The sequence below is a fragment of the Lutra lutra genome, chromosome 4 (genome assembly GCF_902655055.1).
Source record: "Lutra lutra chromosome 4, mLutLut1.2, whole genome shotgun sequence".
NCBI lineage: Eukaryota > Metazoa > Chordata > Mammalia > Carnivora > Mustelidae > Lutra > Lutra lutra.
This window is the reverse complement of record NC_062281.1, coordinates 37,450,768-37,464,940: the sequence shown is the minus strand read 5'-3', so window position 1 is coordinate 37,464,940 and position 14,173 is coordinate 37,450,768. Positions and strand designations below refer to the sequence as shown.

The 14,173-nt window shown below is 41.0% G+C and overlaps 1 pseudogene; it reads right to left on the bottom strand.

The window, feature by feature from the left end:
- Window positions 1-4,346: 4,346 nt before the first annotated feature.
- On the bottom strand, window positions 4,347-13,712 carry LOC125097246 (60S ribosomal protein L18a-like; annotated as a pseudogene).
- Between the last annotated feature and the right edge of the window lie 461 nt (window positions 13,713-14,173).

Here is a 14,173-nt window from a genome sequence, read left to right as displayed (position 1 = left end):
GAAATTCACTTAAATTAAATTACTGAGAAATACATTTTACAACTAGTTTATTTTGGAGATTGCACTGAATTTATAAGACTCAATGCCAGACATTCTATGTTATTTAATGGATAAATTGGGCATCTAGTTAAATCTGCTTCAAAACATTTGCACCCCAAATTTATGGAGATTATACTGAATATAGTGATTTCTGCCCCTTATCAGTGTGAATAGACCCATTTATATTTCTTAAAATACAAACTTTCAGAGAGTGAGGGAACAAACCCATGTAGCACCTGAAAGAACAAATATTAACATTTTTCTTACTTGTAGTATTTTTTTAAGCAAAAGAAATGAAACATTATAGAGTTGAAACCTCCTTTGGACCTCCCCAGCCCCAGTCCCATTTCTCTCCTCCCCAAGTAACTGCTATCCTAAAAGTTTTACCCTTCTGGTTCACATCCTTTTATGACAATTAAGTGCATATTCCCCAATAACATATTCTGTTGTTTTATGTTCTAAACATAGTTTTTACTAAATAACATTCTTACATAAATGATATTGTATCAAATGTGTCATTCTACAGCAGTCTCCCTTCTTTTTTCCTACTTAACATTGTTTTGCGATCTACCCATGTCGATACATGGAAATCTAGTTTATTTATTTAAACTTCCATATATAAAGATGTTATTTATTTATTTATTTATTTATTTATTTATTTATTTATTTGACAGAGAGAGATCACAAGTAGAGAGGCAGGCAGAGAGAGAGAGAGAGAGAGAGAGAGGAGGAAGCAGGCTTCCTGCCAAGCAGAGAGCCCGATGTGGAACTCGATCCCAGGACCCTGAGATCATGACCTGAGCCGAAGGCAGCGGCTTAACCCACTGAGCCACCCAGGCGCCCCTATTTAAACTTCCATATAAATGAGTTTTCTTATACGTGTCTTTTTGCACGTATGGGAGAATTTCTCTGGAGTGTATACCTAGAAGCAGAATTACTGAAGACACTCTTAAAACTTGAAAAATACTAGAACCTGTCTTATGACTGTCCTTTATTCTGATTATACCTGTAAGTGTTAATATTCAGTGGGTGAAAAAAAATACATGTGTGTATTTGGATTCTCAGAGCTATTCCAGTAGAAAGTCTAAAATTATTAATACAAGGAGATGAATGTTCATAAATCAATGTCCCTATATGCCTGTTTCCTCATCCTTATAAAAATGAAGATAGTGAAAAAAAAAAGAAGATAATGAAAGTAACTCCTTTTTTTTAAAGATTTTATTTATTTATTTGACAGAAAGATCACAAGTAGGCAGAGAGGCAGGCAGAGAGAGAGGAAGGGAAGCAGCTCCCTGCTGAGCAGAGAGCCCGATGCAGGGCTCCATTCCAGGACCCTGGGATCATGACCTGAGCCGAAGGCAGAGGCTTTAACCCACTGAGCCACCCAGGCGCCCCTGAAAGTAACTCTTTAGAGTCTCTGTGAAAATTAGATGAAGTAATATAAAAGTATTTTGCACATGGCACTTAGTAATAGCTCAGTAAAAATGAGCTATTATTAATAGTGTTATTTTAAGATGAGTGCATATTGGATTCAGTGGTATTTAAGTGTTTCAAATTGTGTTTAATATTTTTGGCAGAGTCTAGCACTGAAGCAGTAAGAAGATACAAAACATTTAAGCAGAGAGAAAATAGTAGGAAAGGCAATTAAGCACAAATTAACCCCTGCTGGCAGTGGACAGCCTGTTTTTGCAGGTGCCATCCTCCCCCCCCCCCCCCCCCCCCCCCCGCAGCCCTTTTCTGGCCATCCATTCTGTTCAATGGTACTGTCACTTTAGTTCCATGTATGCTAGCCAGGAAACTCATCAGCAATTACCAAAAAAACAATTCTGTGTCTAGTATGGTTCCCAATTTTAAAATTCACATCTACCTTTGCCAGGGGAATCCCATCAGAAATGTGTTAGAAGACACATTGAAACAGTTATTTCCTGGCAAATGTGGTCAGAATCCAAAATGACTAATTATAAATCGGTGTGATGTAAAAAGGTGGACAAGAGATGACATGTAGTACCTTGAATACATCAACTGATATTTGGGGCTTGAGGGAAGAAATCGTTACCTTTCTGAAATTCATACTTGGGAGTTTTATTTTATTTTTTTTTAATATTTTATTTATTTATTTGACAGACAGGGATCACAAGTAGGCAGAGAGGCAGGCAGAGAGAGAGGAGGAAGCAGGCTCCCCGCTGAGCAGAGAGCTCCATCCCAGGACCCTGAGATCATGACCTGAGCCGAAGGCAGAGGCTTTAACCCACTGAGCCACCCAGGCGCCCCCATACTTGGGAGTTTTAAAACAAAAAAAAACAAAAAACCATCACAACTTTGGAGCTAAAATGACTGTGCCAAGCCAACATTCCTATCAGTGATCAAAGAGTAAGATTTTAAAATAGTTGAATAAGGGACGCCTGGGTGGCTCAGTTGGTTAAGCAGCTGCCTTCGGCTCAGGTCATGATCCCAGCGTCCTGGGATCGAGTCCCACATCGGGCTCCTTGCTTGGCAGCGAGCCTGCTTCTCCCTCTGCCTCTGCCTGCCACTCTGTCTGCCTGTGCTCACTCTCGCTTCTCTCTCTATGACAAATAAATAAATAAAATCTTAAAAAAAAATAAAAAAAATAAAATAGTTGAATAAGTAAGCAAGGAAGAAAAATATCTGAAGTCTTAGGGAGAAAAACATCTGAAGTCTCAGGGTTAGTGATATGTATTCAATTTCAATTTGTTTCTAGGGGTTTTATATCCTGTGATAAAATCAAAACTTTTAAACAATGTATCTCAAGGACATGAAGGGAAAACTGAATAATTACTACAGCGCTGTCATTATGAGATGGTTTTGTTCAATAAAGATTTCCACATGCTAAAATTGTATTACAATTTATTTTTACCAAGAAGAGGAGGGTGCCCAATCCAGATTTTGTACAATGCTGGTTCCGTACATCACAGGAGCTCTTTTAAATGATCTCTGCGTGGGCGCCTGGGTGGCTCAGTGGGTTAAGCCGCTGCCTTTGGCTCAGGTCATGATCTCGGTGCTGGGATCGAGTCCCACATCGGGCTCTCTGCTCAGCAGGAAGCCTGCTTCCCTCTCTCTCTCTGCCCGCCTTTCTGTCTACTTGTGATCTCTGTCTGTCAAATAAATAAATAAAATCTTTAAAAAAAATGATCTGCATTTCAGTGTTGAATAGAAGAGAAATAATTTGGGAGCAAGCATTCGAGGACTTAGCAATAATACTTGAGACATTCTATTTTCAGAAGTACAAATCTGTAGCACCATCAAATTCAAGGACGGGTGACTCAAGTAGACAGTCAATCACCAAGAGGTATTTCTTTTGTTTCCACCTTAGTATTGTACTGATTTCTAGACCCAATAGAAAAGAAAGTATAGAGTTTTTTTTTCTTTAAAATGAACAATGGATTCTCCTGAAATACTACATTTAGAAGACTTATGTAGGAAGTCTGGAGGAGAGAGAAAGTTCCTTTCCTTCTCTTCTCCTTCCAAAGCCCACTCCCATCTCACTCTGATCTAACAATGAGCACTGTTTTAATTTGGCTTCTAATATACCTTTGCACTGATTTTTCACGAGTGAAGAATTTCCAGCCTGAGAAACAGAATATATGAATATATGTATTTTCATAAAATTTTCATAAAATTTCATAAAAATTTTAAAACAAATGAAATAGAAAGAACCTTATAAAATGACATTTCAGTAAGAGGTGACAAGAAAATTAACTCAAAAGCTTCATCTTTTAAATAGAAAATCCTAAAAAAGAAATTATGTTTGCTATCAAAGACAGAAAACTTCAAACTAAAGAGTCTTAGCAAAGGGTTTGATTTTTGGGTCTTCCAAAGAAGAAAAACACACAGTCATTCTCGATTCTGACTTCCTATATAGCATCTGCTAATTTGTCCCTGTTTGACCTGACCAGTTCCATGGTCTCTGATTCTGGTCAAACCATGTCATCTCTATGCCCTTTCCTTTCAGTAACTACCTTCTGGACAAGATGCCTGTACCCAGGAATGTGGTTCTACTTTTCTGCCCCCAGCAGCTCCAAATCTCTAGCCTGTCTCCTGCGTCCCCAAGCCCGGTATTTGCCAGATCTTGGCTCAATCCTATAGCACAGAAGTTAGAACATAACTAACCGTCAGATTATCCAATCTTTGTTATCAACCCCAATACTGCAGAAATATCTTCAGATGTTTATGATGGTGAATTTGTGAGTATTATACACGCATATCCAAATGTTTATACACTTTGACACACAGAGAAAAATTAGGATAGCTTATAATTAAAAAAATATTTTATTTTATTTTATTTTTTTCTAGTACCCTGGTTTTCCCACAGGGTTTATTTGGGCCGACCTGGGGACAGGGAGGCTCTGCATCCAAAAGAAAGTGTTGGGCCTCTTGGTGGTGAAGCGTGGCTTGTGCTGGTCATGCAGGACCCAGCGAAGCAGCAGGATCTTGATCTTGGAGTCCTGGAACTACCTGATGGCCAGTCGGTGGCACTTGCTGGCTGCAGTCTCCTTCATCTTTGTGATCTGGATAGAGTGGGCCTGGTGCGGTGCCAGTGCCCACAACTCACAGCAAAGGGTGACAGTGCCTGCCATGATCAGCTCCTGGCCAGTGTTGTAGAAGACCCTGTGGGAGTCATAGCACAGTCGGATGCCAACATTCTTTATCCACAAGGGAGATTTCTCCAATACCTGTCCACAGTCAACAATTTCCCCTGAAGATTTCATCTTCTTCAGCTGAGATGAAAAGTGCCAGAAGCAGAACTCAGTGACCACATGATTAGGTGCAAAAATTCACACCCAGTAGAGGGGCAGAGTGCGACATTCGGGGTGGGCAGGCAGCTCCCCACCACCTTGTACTCTTGAAGTGTGACCCAGACTTCAGGGCCTTCTCTCTGCTCTCCCTGCCACCCCAGAAAGGACTAGAATAGCTCATAATTTTAACAGACAAGACATGTAAATCATGTCTTTGATTTCCTTTCTTCTTTCCTCCCTTTTTTGTTCATTTGATTAACATACCAGGTGACCAATGTCGATTGACAACTGAATGGATAAAGAAGATGTGGCATTTATATACAATGGGATATTCCCTGGCCATCCAAAAGAATGAAATTTTGCCATTTGCAATGATACATGGATGGAACTAGGGTGGATTATGCTAAGTGAAATAAGTCAGAGAGAGACAAATATCATATGATTTCCTTCATGTGGAATTTAAGAAACAAAACTGATGAACATAGGGAAAGGGAAGGAAAAATAAAACAAGATGGAGAGGGAGACAAACCATAAGAGACTCTTAATTCTAGGAAACTAACTGAGGATAACTGAGAGGAGGTGGGTGGGGGAATGGGGTACCCAGGTGATAGACATTAAGGATGACACTTAATGGAATGAGCACTGGGTGTTCTATGCAACTGATGAATCTCTAAATTCTATCTCTGAAACTAGTAATATACCATATGTTACTTAAATTAAATTTAAATAAACAAAAACATATCGGGTAATAAGAGATAACAAATCAGACATAGTCCATGTCTGAACAGTCACAGAATTGAGAGTAAAAATTTGAGTTGGATGCTTGCTTAGCCTGTGACAAAGTTATATGCTACACTGGTTTTTTTTTTTTTTTTAAGATTTTATTTATTTATTTGACAGAGAGAGATCACAAGTAGACGGAGAGGAAGGCAGAGAGAGAGAGAGAGGGAAGCAGGCTTCTTGCTCAGCAGAGAGCCCGATGTGGGACTCGATCCCAGGACCCTGAGATCATGACCTGAGCTGAAGGCAGCGGCTTAACCCACTGAGCCACCCAGGCGCCCCTACACTGGTGTTTTAAAGGGTCTCATTGCCTAAAACCCTCAGAAGTACTTCTAATCACATGACCTTGACAGTCTATTGCTGCTTCCAATAGGTTTTCATCTTTGAGCCCCATTTCCAGCCTGGCTTCCATCATCTTTGCTTGCATACTGAACCCTCTTACTCCTTTTCCATCCCACTCTCTCGGTCACACCAATTTCCAATCTGCCTGCTTTTCCATTCTTGCTTCTGAACTTTGCATACCAGCTAACCTCAAATTTATAACCCCATTATTCATTTCTTACTGATTTCTAACATAGCTATTCCCAGCATTTCCTGTTCTTCTAAATTCCTAATGTCCACATTCTTTCATTCATTTTATTCAACAAATACTAATTGAGAATCAACAATATACCACCTGCTACACTAGGCGATGGGCATTCCAGTAGGGGACAATACAGACTCAATCCCCGCCCGGACAGATCTTACGGTCTAGTGAGGGAAACAAAAAAGCTTCCCACCCATTCTGCTTTGCTGGAAACATCCAGGCCTTTGGCAAGCAACAGCCTCTTCATCTTCCCTTTCTCTATGTCATCTCTCTCTGCTTCTTCTTTGTCTCTACCTTTCCTCCTGTCTCAGAGGAAGAGCCGATCTTATTTACTTTCCCATAGGAGCTCTTGAATTCATTCCTTTCTTCCCTCTTCCAATACCTTACCCCTTATGGTTCTTCATACTTTTTATTCTGAAATAAATGATATTATCTTAAAACCTTTAGATGGTCTGTATTAAATACAAAGTTGTTTTTTTACTTTCTTTGATGAAAGAAATGCTGAGTATGTTTGTTAATATCTTCAAATTATAGAACTGGCAGTTTCTTTGAATGCTATCTTACGTTTTCTTCTTTTTGAAATCTGTGTTCTGTCCCAAAATAATCAACATAGGAGCCAGTGGATTAACATTCTTGGATCTGGTCTAAACATTCTAATGAATAGTTCCTTAGCAGATATGTCAGGATCCTTTCTCTTTAGATGATTTTATTTGGATTGCCTTCCAGGTACTTTCTATTTCGCTACAAAAATATTCCCACACATACAGGCTTGGTTTTTCAATCTTAGATTGGCTAACAAATAACAAGAAAAATTATTTTCTCTTTCTGATCTCCTAATTTTGGATTGGTAAGGAAGAGTACTTCAGTATCTAAGAATTCTTATAGAAATTTCCCGTTAGATTTAGTAATTACTTCTCATACACAGTTTACTGCATCCATTCATGAAAACTCTCTCCTGTAGGTGATGTCACCTGCTACTTTACTATAATCATAACCTGGAAAATCCTGAGTGTATGATCTTTCAATTCCAGTGCCTTATTTTTTTAGAGAGGGGGTGTCAGAAATTTCCCCTTAGGAAAACATCTGGTTCCTCTTTTTAAAATACTGCTTCTAAAGAAGGGCATCACACGAATCAAGTTTGGAAAGGTGAAGAGAACACCGCTGATGGTTTTATTTCAGCCTTGCTCTTCAAGCCAGCATTTCTTCTTCAGGAACACAGAATATGGGAGGAAGAAGGGCTAATATATCATATTTTTATTGCTGTTGACACAATCTGACAGTGAACTATTGTAGAGATTTGTGGGAAAACTGAGAAATAAATCCTGTCAAACATGTAGGCCTTTCAAATATTTGAGATATGGGTCCTACACTCTAGTGAGAGTCTCAGACCTTGGTCCTTCTTTCCAGGTGCCTTCAATGCATGTATTACGGGAGACAGGATGCAAGGGCTGTTAGCATAACAGCCTACACCTGGCATAACCTACCTTCCTTCTCTGGGTCAGGGAAGAGTCTCCACTTTTAACCACAACCTCAGTGTCCCAGTTGCACATTTTCTTTAATGATCATGATTGGCAATTTCCCAGAGCCTCAACCGCCTGGGACCTCTTGGTACAGAAGCAGGCTCAAGCTAATAGGAGAGCAGCATGGGGGCCGAGAAAAACAGCAGACATGAACTGAAGCAAAGGAGCCAGATCCAATCAGGGAGAGGTCAGCAGTTAAAATCATTGAGTCAAAACGACAAGGTGAATTTTAGTTCACTTTGTAGTGTGTCTATATGCAAAGGGTCTAGTCCAAGGGACTAGGGCAATGTGTAGGAGAAGCTTCTGGGGACAAGCATCTTAAGGCAGTAATGGGGTATGCAAATCTTAGATCAGAGAGGCCCTTCTGAGTTCTGGAAGCATATGTATAACCCCATGAAAAGGGTCTTCTGTGAACCAGAGAGGGAATCCTCAGGGAGTCAAGATCCTAGATGACACAGCTGAAGTACGGAGGCCTTTAGTTCCAGTCAGGATGTGGGGTGGGGGACATCTAGAATCTGGGACTTGGGTCAAAGGCTCATCAGACCGTTTGGCTACGTGGTGATGAGTTAGAGCTCCGACAACTCTGGTATAAAGCACAGGCCAGATATGATCAATTCCAAATGCCTCTGGACCTATCCTGGCTGATATCTTTTCATTGGCCATGGGAGAGCGGTGGAATGGCTTTACTGGCACCAGTGTCTGCTCATCTGGAACAGCAGGCATGAAACTAAAGTGGGGACAAAGGTTGGCAGTAACTGACCTGAAACCACGGGTCAAAGCTTATCATCTGATACTCATGTGTAGGCACATGCCCAACCACCATGGGCTAGCAAGGCTGCCCAATTATTTGTGGTGTAACATACGACCAAGGCATTAGCAAGGAACAGAAACCAGATTATTCAGGAATAGGCATGAGTCCTGGCCCATGCATAAGCCAAAAACCAGTAGGGTAAATGGAATACCAGAGGGTTTCCTTCTTTTGCAGCAAGGTCTACAGGCCTTATACCACCTGGTTCTAAAGGCTCACATTTTGGCAGAGCAAGTAACAGGATGGAGCTTAAAAGAAACAATAAAAAAAGATTTAAAAGAAAAAAATAAACCAGGAAGTTCCATTCTGTTGGCTCAGAAAAGTACTACTCACATAATTACAAAAAGCCTGACTTGGCAACCGTTCATAAGAAAAAAAGACCTGGGGATTTTGTTGGTAACAAGCTCAACATGACTGAGTTGTGATATGGTTGTTTAAAAAAAAAAAAAGCCAATGAAATCTTCAATTGCATTAGTAAAATATAGTGTCCAGATAAAGGGAGGCAATGGCCCCACTGAACTCAGCTGTGGTAAGGCCTCATCTGGTGGCTTACATCTAAGCATATTTTAAAGACAGATGTATATAAACCAGCATGAATCCAGAGAAAGACAATTAGGCCCTAGAAAAATCTGGAAACGATGTCACCTGATACATGATCAAAAGAACTGGTTGTGCTTGGCCAAAAGAGAAAATACTGGGGCAGGAATGTGTTATCTAACACGTCAAGAATCATTTGATGAGAGGAGTAGCCTGAAGGTTTGTTATCCAGAGGACAGCCTGAGAACTGGGTTCCAGCTCACTGACACACAGACATTTTAGAGAAGCAAACCCAGATGATAAAACTAATTTCTGAAATCATAAACTATCCGTTATTGAATATGTTCAGGTTGAATTCGAATGGTCCTATAAGAGGTCCCAATTTTGTGTATGTGGCCTGGGCAGAGGAGGCCCACATAAGAGAAGTAAGGGGGCTGGATTAGCTCTACTAATCCACAATTACTCTCCACCACCAGTCTTTCCATCTGAACGCCAACCCTTCCCATTTCTCCAGAGTTTGCTTCCATGACCGCCCCCGCTTTGCCTAGTATCTTAACATTTTCTCCTTCCAAAAATCCTTTCCAATTTTTATTTTTAAAGAAAGGAACAATCTTCAATTGATCTTTTTTTTTTTTAAGGTTTTATTTATTTATTTGACAGATAGAGATCACAAGTAGGCAGAGAGCAGGCAGAGAGAGAAGGGGGGAAGTAGGTTCCCTGCTGAGCAGAGAGCCCAATGCGGGGCTCGATCCCAGCACCCTGGGATCATGACCTGAGCTAAAGACAGAGGCTTTAACCCACTGAGCTACCCAGGCACCCCTGATCTTTTGTTTTTGGTTAGAATGGAGTGCTATTATTGCTTTTACCTGTTCAGCATCTTTGTATTTGGAAATGGCATCCTGACTACTCCCCTCACTCTTGGGTTATAAGATTAGAGTGGTACTCACCACCACCACGCCTAGGGGTGATCGTATGACTTTTGCCTGGCCTACTAATGTTTCAGACAGTGCTTAATTCGGGGATGGGCATGTGACCTAAGCTGTCCAGTGAGAATCCATTCTAAGGTTTTTGCTGGAATGATTAGGAACTGCTGGGACCACTTGTTTGTTTGTTGTAAAGCTGGAGTTGCCAGAAAACCAGCATGTGGAAAGAGTCTGCAAGAGAAAGAAGCCAGCACAGAAAAGTGGGTGTGGAGATGGGGAAAGAGAAAGAATATCCTGATGATATTGTTGAATCTCTGGACTTTCCAGTTACTCCAGCCAATAAACTCCCTCTTTGGTTTAGATCTCTGTCTCTTGAAGCCAAAAGAGTCTGAACAGCATGTTTGGGCTCTCCATTTCTTTCTAACTGCTCTTCTCACTTCTTTGCGTGGTGTCCTGCGCCCATGGCAACTTGCCCAGCCCGTCTCTCCGGCTGCATCTCCCCCAGCCGGCTCTGACACCGCTCAGTGCTGATGCGGAAGGAGCAGGCTGGCTCCCGGCCAGTCCTGAAGTCTGATTTCCTTGCAACATTTTTGCAAGGAACCTTCTTTTCGCTCCTACATGCTTTTGTCTCTGAGTCTTCCTTTCACATTAATCTGTTTCTCCCTATGGCTCCTCCATTTTTCTATTAAGTTAAAACCCTGGTAGCCATCTGAGATGTATTTATTAAGCCCCTCCCATCTGGGCTAGATGCCGGTGATTCAATGGGGAGGTCAACCTACACAGGCCCTGTCATCTTGGGTTGACAGTCCAGGGGAGAATGCTGACTGATGCAGCTGTATCCAAATCATAACTTGGAGAGAATCCAAGCAGCTGCCCTTTTGAACCTTGATTTCACACAATGTAGGAAAGCCGTCATCACACTCTTAAGAGTTACATTTTCCCATTGCAGATGTACGATACAAAATTCAAGAGGAACAAAAGGATAGAGTGAACGTTTTCTAGAGGTAAAAACCTCTGTCCCACCTCTTCAGCACCCTCCCCCCAGGCAACTATTATTAGTACCTTACATATCAATCCAAAACAAGTCTGGGCACATATATACATATATATACATGTATATACATATACATATATATATATATATATACACACATACTCTGAGAGTTCCCCAAGGGGGGTGAAGATGGACATGGAGGAGATGGAGATCTCACATAAGGATGTGTGAGAGAGGGGCACAAAGGGAACACGATGAAGGTGGTTATGTGCACAGAGTGAGCAGAGTCACGGAAAAGGCCTGGGGTGTCCCAGTGACAAGACCCCTCTAGGGTGCAGGATGTCCCTGGAGAGCAGCAGGAAATTGACTTGGATGATTTAAGCAGAGTGGCCAGATTATGGAAGGCCGATGCACTATGAGTGATGTAACATCACACGGTAGGGAGTAAGAAGACGTTGCGGGGTCTTGAGTTATGACAGTGTTTTCCAGCAACCTAACAGAGTATTGGAGGAGACCAGAGGGGGCAAGACGGGGTAATACAATAATCCCAGTGTGAAAGACCAATAAATAGAGGCCTGTGTGGTCATTGTGGAAGCACAAGGAGAAAGAAAAAATCCTAGAAATAGGTTTACATTCCTTTGACGTGTGCTTATTTTGATTTTGATTTTTATCAGACTATATGATACATGCACATTATAAAATTTGAGAAATCACAGAAGAGTAAAAAGGAGAAAATTTTTGTGCATAATTTCTCTAAACACAAGTAACCACTGCTTTGACATTTCTTTTTGGTTTTTCATTTATTGTAACGGAGTTGTTATCTCACAGTCTAATCAAACTTGTATCCCATCTTTAGTATAAGAGTATGAGAATTTTCCTGCATTATTAATAGCTTTGAGCTTTAATTTGGTAGCTGTGTGGCCTTTGTTGGTATGGCTGCACTGTGATTTACTTGCAGGACAACAACTTATGAATTGCTTTCCATTCTTCCCCTGCTAAAATAGTGTGGGGTAGAAGTACATCTCAGACACGAATCTTTGTCTATCTTGATGGTACAGCCATAGGATAAATTTCTAGGTGTGCCATTACTGAATAAAGAGTTTTCGAGAATTTAAAGTTCTTGCTACTTACTGAGAATTTGCTTTCCAAAAGTACTGAACTAATTTGCACTCCTGCCAACACAGTATAGCAATGCTGGTTTCACTCTAATTATCTTTGCTAATTTGCTTGAGTAAAAAAATGAAACCAATTTGTATTTTTTTGTTGTTTATGAGGATGAAATTTTTATGTGCTTATTATTAGCCACTTGTACTTCCTTGCTTATAAATGGTCTGCTCATTTTTCTCCCATTACGGAATAGTAAAAAGGAACAAACTTTAAGACTTAGCAATATACAGAGGATTAAAAAAGAGAGAAGATTCAAAGTTGTCATGTTCTTGGCAAAAATAAACACGACAAAGCAAAAAAAGAAACACATAAATGAAATGAAAGGTTAAATAGCAATCTAGAAAAAAGTTGCAAATACATATGGAAGAAAAGAAGCTAGTTTCCGTAAAATGTAAAATGTATATACAAATCAATAGGTTAACAATCTAATAGAAATATGGCAACAAACATGAACAAATAGTTCTAGGGAAGGGAAGACAAGTGAGTATTAAACATAAGCAGATACTCAACCTCATAATAAAATATGTAAGGTTAAAATGAAAATGAGATAGCATTTTTCACTTGCAGATTTACAAAGACCAAAATGTTTAAAAGTCTATTTTTAAAGAAGATGCTGGAGGGGCACCTGGGTGGCTCAGTGGGTTAAAGCCTCTGCCTTCGTCTCAGGTCATGATCCCAGGGTCTTGGGATGGAGCCCTGCATTGGGCTCTCTGCTCAGCAGGGAGCCTTCTTCCCTTCCTCTCTCTCTGCCTACTTGTGATCTCTGTCTGTCAAATAAATAAATAAAATCTTAGAAAAAAAAAAAAAGAGGATGCTGGAAAACAGACATTCACCCATTGTTGATAGACTATTAATTTATGTGACCACTTTGGGGGAGAAGTGGACAATAGATATCAATACGGAAAATTAGTCATATTCTTTGACCCAACAATTCTACTTTTAGGACTTTATCCTTTTTTTTAAATTTATTTATTTATTTATTTTTTAAAGATTTTATTTATTTGACAAAGAGAGATCACAAGTAGATGGAGAGGCAGGCAGAGAGAGAGAGTGGGAAGCAGGCTCCCTGCTGAGCAGAGAGCCTGATGTGGGACTCGATCCCAGGACCCTGAGATCATGACCCGAGCCGAAGGCAGCGGCTTAACCCACTGAGCCACCCAGGCGCCCCTTAGGACTTTATCCTATGGATAATTCGCAATACATATGAAATAATCTATGACTCAGATAATCATTGCAAATTTGTTGGTAGGAGCATAATATTGGAAACAATGTAAGGTACATTAATAGATCATTTAAGTAATGTAGGGTGTCTCTATGCAGTTGAGTATTATCCATCCATTAAGAAGAACAGTGGGCCTTTGTAGGTACTGATATAGCGTTTCTCCAAGATACATTGTTGAGTAAAAAAGTAGGGTGCAAAGACCCCCAAAGGTATGGGGGTGGGGAACATACATATATGTATATGTCACTGGGACACCCCAGGCCTTTTCTGTGACTGCTCATTCTGTGCACTGCTCTCATAACCGCCTTCATCATGCTCCGTTTGTGCCCCTCTCTCTCACATCCTTAGGAGGCCCCGACTCCTCCATGTCCACCTTCACCATCCCCCCTTGGTGGAACTCTCAGAGTGTGTCCTTTCAATCCTGGCTGCAGGGTAAGGCCTCACGGTTCAGCCGCCATTTCTCATGGGCTAATAGGGAATCCCCAACTGTTTTGAGAGCTCTGTGAGGGCAGGCAGCGCTAATCATAATCCTCTTTTCTCTTCCCACTTGGTTTCTGCAAAGTGCTGAGCAGAGGCAAAGCCCTGGCCAAGTCCCGAGGCGGCTGCTAGGAGGAACAGCTTGGTGGGCAATGTCCTTTCCACCACCCCACACCCTTCTTTCCCGGAAGCCTCTCTTCCAAGGAGGCCCTGCCCAGTGGCAGAAGCAAATTAGAGGAAGCCCGCGAATGGTAGGGTTCTCAACCCTGGCTACCTATTATAAACATTGGGGGAGCTTCAAAAAATATAACTGTTTGCTCTCTTCCTTCCCCCGCCCTGCTCAGAGGTTTAGAATTTAATCGGTCA